This window comes from Asterias amurensis, chromosome 4 (assembly GCF_032118995.1).
Source record: "Asterias amurensis chromosome 4, ASM3211899v1".
In the NCBI taxonomy this organism is placed as follows: Eukaryota; Metazoa; Echinodermata; class Asteroidea; order Forcipulatida; family Asteriidae; genus Asterias; species Asterias amurensis.
Window position 1 is genome coordinate 7,005,744 of NC_092651.1, and position 8,052 is coordinate 7,013,795.

Genomic DNA, 8,052 nt, shown 5'->3' on the forward strand with positions numbered 1-8,052 from the left:
ACATACGCGGGTTCTGGCATGGGGGCTGCCATTGCCTATCTCCCGTGTACATTTTCTGTGCGTTGCCGTCAGCACGTGACTTGTTGCCGTCAGCACGTGACATTTAGCGCGTCAAAGGCCTATCTCCCGTGTTAATTTTCGCGCGTCGCCTTTCGAACGTGAATTTTTTACCGCGTCCATGGCGAACAACATTTTTTTCTACACAGGCAATGGCGCGTATGTACGCGCGGCCGATCTAGTTATTTAATTCTATATCTATGATACAGCTACGTCTAGATCAGCGCGTCTACCAGTGTTGAAGAATAGGCAGACGCGCGCGATCTAGCCGTAGCTAGCTGTAGCCGAAGTCGCCGTTTCGGACACAGCCTGAAAGCCGTAACCCGCGCCATCTTGGATTGAAATTAGAAGCTCCATCCAGTGGCATGGCATCCTTGTGGAATTCAACACGGTTGTGTCGTTTCAGACGTCGGGTTGCAAGTCTACAAAACCCTGACCCGAACTCCCTCTTACGAGTTGTCTGATTGGCTGGAGTCACGAGCGATATCTCCTTACATGTGTGGTTGTCTGGTTTTGATAAGGGCCACCTGTTGGTCGAAGGGGGAAGCCAGATGATTGGCTGGGAGTCACGAGTGATATCTCCTTACATGTGTGGTTGTCTGGTTTTGATATGGGCCACCTGTTGGTCGAAGGGGGAAGCCATAGGGTGCACACAGAGCCACCTATTTAGGTTTGAAGTGGGTCCTCTCGGACTCCCATTAACATTCCAGAGTGACTCATTGATGTTTCGCAGAGCGTGCAGATAGATGGGTAAATGGCATTGTGTATATACCATTTTGTACAGGGGGTTTAATTTCGCGTGTTATTTAAATAAAAAATATTAAGGCTTTATCAGAAACAAAAATACATGCCTCTGTTAAAGGATGTGTTTATAGCTGTTCCGACCTACCGTCGGAACAGGTTTTGTTTCTGTCGTGATTTTAATTTTTTTTCTTATTCTTTGTTTCTGCCTAAAACCCCTAGCATTTGTACACGTTTTTTTCTTTAAGCCTAATCTCCCAAACCATAATACGAAAGAGTGAGTTTATTATACCAAATTGTAGCTTAGAACATAAGCTTTACTCTAAATGTAAACAAATTTAAGAATCTTAATTAATTAACCACGTAATCTTCATTTGAATATAACTGGATGCAGTCGCTTCCATGTTATTGTTAAATATTATCTTTGGTAAATGCCATGCAGTATGTACCTATCATGAGTTGTGACTTCTTGAGATGAGTCTACGCGTTTGAATATAACTGGATGCAGTCACTTCCATGTTATTGTTAAACATTCTCTATGGTAAATGCCATACAGTATGTAACTATCATGAGTTGTGACTTCTTGAGAGGAAGTCTACTCATTCTGTTTTCCTACCATCGTTCAGGACCCATAACAATCTAACCGAGTTCCGGGCCCATATACTTTGCACGCGACAAAGTACGAAGGTTTAGGGATTTCGTTCAAACGAACGTGCGTAATTGAATAGGGGTTTTTGACGACGACGACACACCATCGTGTCCACAGATTTACACTAAACTTAAACAGTTTGCAGATAATGATAGTTGAAAGCTTCCCTTAAAATATTACTTGCTGTGGTGTTGTAGTTTTTGAGAAATTAGTGAAAAAACTGTCAACGTATGACTGGGACCGAGTTGGTTTGGGACCGAGTTGACCGGTGTCATGACAAAAACTGTCCGCTGGCAATAAGTGTCCGCTGAGCATGCGCAGTAGACCCTGGACACTATTTGGCATGTATTACGTGACAAATAGTGTCCGCCCAACAAAAAGTGTCCGGGCGCCGTGCCGCACAGTGCTGATTTATATTAAAAGTAAATACAAGCCAAAAAAATAGACGAACAGAACACTCAAAAGTATGTCAAGATTAGTATCTTATCATGAAAACAGTGCAGGTTTAAAAAGTACGAATTGTGAAAGTGCTAAAATGTTCTTACGAATTATTTACAATAAAATACAACGAAGAAAGCGTTCAAGTAAAGACAAGCTAGGTTTTGCGTGTCTAAAAATATTATGTTATATACAAATTACACTAAAAATTAACCATTTACAAAAATACATGGAAATATAATATAAACAACTCTGAAAAGTATTACAATACACAGGCGAAATACGAAAGATAAAAATAGTACGATATAATTAAAATCAGAAATAGACATTCATGATTAAAACCTGTCATTTAGAACACGAACAGCTGTGGGGTAAAAACTCTGCAAAGTACGGTTGGATCCAGGTTTAATTGAACGGAAACGATTCTTAGACCGCATGGGCTGAAAGAGGGAATGTGCTGGGTGAAACTGGTCATCTCATAGAGAGGGCTCGTTTTTTAACTCGAGAGAGATACAGTTCATCAAGTGATGGAAGTTGGCAACCTATGATTTTACTAGCGGTGCGAACGATCCGGCTGATACGCTTCCGGTCATCGGCTGTTGCATTGCCCCACCAAACGATCACTCTCAATCACCGCTCGGTAGAACTTCAACAGAAGTGGCTGACTGACATGGAAGCTTCTCAGCCGTCTCAAGAAAAATAATCTTTGCAATAAGTGTCCGCTGAGCATGCGCAGTAGACCCTGGACACTATTTGGCATGTATTACGTGACAAATGGTGTCCGCCCAACAAAAAGTGTCCGGGCGCCGTGCTGCACAGTGCTGATTTATATTAAAAGTAAATACAAGCCCCAAAAAATAGACGAACAGAACACTCAAAAGTATGTCAAGATTAGTATCTTATCATGAAAACAGTGCAGGTTTAAAAAGTACGAATTGTGAAAGTGCTAAAATGTTCTTACGAATTATTTACAATAAAATACAACGAAGAAAGCGTTCAAGTAAATACAAGACATGTATAATAAAATACAACGAAGAAAGCGTTCAAGTAAAGACAAGGTTTTGCGTGTCTAAAAATATTATGTTATATACAAATTACACTAAAAATTAACCATTTACAAAAATACATGGAAATATAATAATAACAACTCTGAAAAGTATTACAATATACAGGCGAAATACGAAAGATAAAAATAGTACGATATAATTAAAATCAGAAATAGACATTCATGATAAACCTGTCATTTAGAACACGAACAGCTGTTGGATAAAAACTCTGCAAAGTACGGTTGGATCCAGATTTAATTGAACGGAAACGATTCTTAGACCGCATGGGCTGAAAGAGGGAATGTGCTGGATGAAACTGGTCATCTACTATAGAGAGGGCTCGTTTTTTAACTCGAGAGAGATACAGTTCATCAAGTGATGGAAGTTGGCAACCTATGATTTTACTAGCGGTGCGAACGATCCGGCTGATACGCTTCCGGTCATCGGCTGTTGCATTGCCCCACCAAACGATCACTCTCAATCACCGCTCGGTAGAACTTCAACAGAAGTGGCTGACTGACATGGAAGCTTCTCAGCCGTCTCAAGAAAAATAATCTTTGCATAAAGTGTCCGCTGAGCATGCGCAGTAGACCCTGGACACTATTTGGCATGTATTACGTGACAAATAGTGTCCGCCCAACAAAAAGTGTCCGGGCGCCGTGCTGCACAGTGCTGATTTATATTAAAAGTAAATACAAGCCCCCCAAAAATAGACGAACAGAACACTCAAAAGTATGTCAAGATTAGTATCTTATCATGAAAACAGTGCAGGTTTAAAAAGTACGAGTTGTGAAAGTGCTAAAATGTTCTTACGAATTATTTACAATAAAATACAACGAAGAAAGCGTTCAAGTAAATACAAGACATGTATAATAAAATACAACGAAGAAAGCGTTCAAGTAAAGACAAGGTTTTGCGTGTCTAAAAATATTATGTTATATACAAATTACACTAAAAATTAACCATTTACAAAAATACATGGAAATACAATATAAACAACTCTGAAAAGTATTACAATATACAGGCGGAATACGAAATATAAAAATAGTACGATATAATTAAAATCAGAAATAGACATTCATGATAAACCTGTCATTTAGAACACGAACAGCTGTTGGATAAAAACTCTGCAAAGTACGGTTGGATCCAGATTTAATTGATCGGAAACGATTCTTAGACCGCATGGGCTGAAAGAGGGAATGTGCTGGGTGAAACTGGTCATCTACTATAGAGAGGGCTCGTTTTTTAATTCGAGAGAGATACAGTTCATCAAGTGATGGAAGTTGGCAACCTACGATTTTACTAGCGGTGCGAACGATCCGGCTGATACGCTTCCGGTCATCGGCTGTTGCATTGCCCCACCAAACGATCACTCTCAATCACCGCTCGGTAGAACTTCAACAGAAGTGGCTGACTGACATGGAAGCTTCTCAGCCGTCTCAAGAAAAATAATCTTTGCAACAAGTGTCCGCTGAGCATGCGCAGTAGACCCTGGACACTATCTGGCATGTATTACGTGACAAATAGTGTCCGCCCAACAAAAAGTGTCCGGGCGCCGTGCTGCACAGTGCTGATTTATATTAAAAGTAAATACAAGCCAAAAAAATAGACGAACAGAACACTCAAAAGTATGTCAAGATTAGTATCTTATCATGAAAACAGTGCAGGTTTAAAAAGTACGAATTGTGAAAGTGCTAAAATATTCTTACGAATTATTTACAATAAAATACAATGAAGAAAGCGTTCAAGTAAAGACAAAAGTCAAAAGTATGTCATGGTTAGTATTTACTATTTTACTTAATAAGTAATTAAAAAGTGCAGGTTAAAAGTACGAATTGTGAAAGTGCCAAATGATCATAAATAATACGAATATTATATTCAAACACAAGCAGGAAAGCGTTACAAAAAAATAATAAATAAAACTAAAACTAAAAGGTTAAAAAGGCACGCTATGATGATGCACGCTAACCGCGGACACTATTTAGCAAGCTTCCGTAAGCAATGTGACGTCGTGGACGCTTGAACAATCAGAACACAATAAGCTAATGAGCGGACACTTATTGCCAGCGGACAGTTTTTGTCATGACACCGGGCTCGTTTCAGGCGACGAGCGTAGACGACGAAAATAGACCGCCCGGGATTTGGAATGATTTACGGGTAAAGTCACCTTGTTTGCGCCGAGGACCAATTGCCTAAACTAATTCCAGTGTTTCGCGTTACTTTCGGAAATTAGACCATGATCGACAAACAAAAACTCTTTGACAGGAATACAAAAGCAGAGATTTTATTATGCTGATCGTTTCTCTGGTGGTTGAGTGGCTCAGTTTTATAGAGCTGCTTATAATAAACAGGCAAAACATTTTGCTTTACAAAATTGCAGAAATTGAGCAGAACACCTGGATTCACAACTTGAACATGAGGCATGGGTTAAGCTGCTTTTTGTGTAAAAAGCTATTATGTAGTTTGGTCCTGGGCCAATGGCTTTTAAAGGAAAGAATCGCAGCGCTTACGTAATCAGGGAACTGTGCTTACGCTTAGCGTATTTTACAGCTTAGCATGGAATGTGTTCTTCACGTCACAATTCGCATCAAAATATTTGCTACAGTTGACTAATTGTGCTCAACTCCTGCGAAACTTTCACTGCGAAAACAGTGACTTAAAAATTTGATTTGCGTTCGCAGGAAAAACCGTGCTTTACTTGAGACAAAAGTACGCAGGGGCGACTAGTGTGCTTTAGTGTTAAACTCGCGACTACAAATTATTATTTGAGTCGCGACTACTGTTTTTCTCTACTCCGTTATAATCGTGTCCACAAATCGACTACAAAATTTGTCCCGACTACCTGTTTGGTGAACCAGTTGTGTTGGTTACTACTATTCGCAACATAATTAATATTGCCCTTGCGGCATAGCGGCACAAATCTTGAGAATCCGTACTTTATCTCGACAAGTGTCATAGTTAGTTTTGAAGTGCGACTAGTCGAGTAGTAAATTTCACTAGTCACATCCACTTGCAACATAATTAAAAATTTGTCCCGACTATATTGGTGAACCAGTTGTGTTGCTTACTACTATTCGCAACATAATTTATATTGCCCTTGCGGCATAGCGGCACAAATCTTGAGAATCCGTACTTTATCTCGACAAGTGTCGTAGTTAGGTTTGAGGTGCGACTAGTCGAGTAGTAAATTTCACTAGTCACACCCATTCGCAACATAAGTAATATTGCCCTTGCGGCACATAGCGGTACAAATCTTGAGAATCCGTATTTTATCTCGACAAGTGTTGTAGTCAGGTTTGAGGTGCGACTAGTTGAGTAGTAAAATTCACTGGTCACCCATTCGCAACATAATTAATATTGCCTTTGCGGCACATAGCGGCACAAATCTTGAGAATCTGTATTTTATTTCGACTAGTTGAGTCATGATGGGAACTTGCTTAATGAAAAAAGATTCAGTAATCTGCTGAAGCATTGATTTCTGCGCTTACGTCAAGCGAAATAGACTGCTTATAGCAAGGATTTCTTTTGTTTGTGTGCTTCCAAGCTCGCACATTATTTTCCAAGCTTGCACATCACAGTAAGCGGAAAAAGCGCAGACTTTTGTGGTCATAAGAACCATGTAATTTTGCCCTGTGAGTAGGTTTGGTAAGGCCTACACTTCAAACATGTAAAGTCAAAAAAGATTGTTAGTACATGAGGGGAAATCTTGTGAAACTGGTCCAATTTGACTCTGCTTCACTGCGTAAGCAAAGAATTGACACATCAGAAGCGCGGATATTATCGCTTACATAAAGCATATTTCACAGCTTAGCAGGGATATTTTTGCTTGTATGCGGTGAAACTTATCATATGTAATCTTTGCTTTGAACTAGTTGCACAGATATTTCAGTGCCTGCAAAGTAAGCGGAGAATGGTGGTTGTATAATAAATGGGCAGAGTTTGGTTGAAGCAGACAGAGCCATAAAACTGGGCCGTGTTCTATAGGGGAAATTATAGCTTGACATTATTTTTATGCCAGTTTTGGTCTCAGCGACGTACACATACAAGTACAGAGTCAGATACAGACATTACGGTGCAGAAATCGTGCAATTGAAATGTCTCATAAGAGCGCCCCCTATCGGCAGGAGTAGGAAAATAAAGGAGTATCTTACAAATTAATGTGTGTTTTTAAACACGTAAAATAATATCAAATGGAAGCGTTAGGATGTTAAGCTTAATTCCTATCATAAAACTTATTAAGATTATTTATTAATTAACCACCAGTGACCCTCATTTGCATATTAATTAGGAAATCTTTGCAGCATCATATCTCAAGAACTTCACGGCCGACTTTTCAACTGTTTGTTCTTAAAGACTCCTTGGGGGTTGGAAATTAATTTGAAAAAACTGTGACCTCAAGTTGACCTCTACTTCCGCGTCAACCAGAAGTGTCACCATATCTCAAGAACTATACAGCAGATTTTCAAAATATTTTCAGTTATAAACTCCTTAGGCATAAAATATTAACTTAAAAAACCGTGACCTCAAGTTGACCCATACTTCCTGGTCAACCGGAAGTGGGAACATATCTCAAGAACTATACAACAGATTATCAATTTTTGTTCAGTTATAGACTCCTTGGGCATTCAAGATTAGTTTGAAACAACTTTGACCTAATGTTGACCTTTACTTCCGGGTCAACCGGAAGTGAGCCCATATCTAAAAAAGTACAAAGCTAATGTTCAAACTTCAGTTATAGACTCTAAGGCAATAAATATTAGCTTTGGAAAACTGTGACCCCAAGTTGACCTCTACTTCTGGGTCAACCTGAAGTGGGACTATACATCAAGATATACACAACCGATTTTATAGACTCCTTGGCATTGCATATTAATCTTTGGTAGCTGTGGGCCCATGTTGACCTTTACTTACGGGTCAACCGGGAAGTAAGACTTTATAACAAGAGCTACACAACTTTTTTGAAACCTTTTTCAGTTATATATTCCTTGGGCAATGAAGCACATAATCCAAGCAAAACAACACGGAACAGCTTCGTGTTTGTTCACAAACACTTAATGTCTAGTTATAATTAAGTCACCCATGTAGGCCTACCCAGTTTTCCAGCATTTTTTAAACGCATCA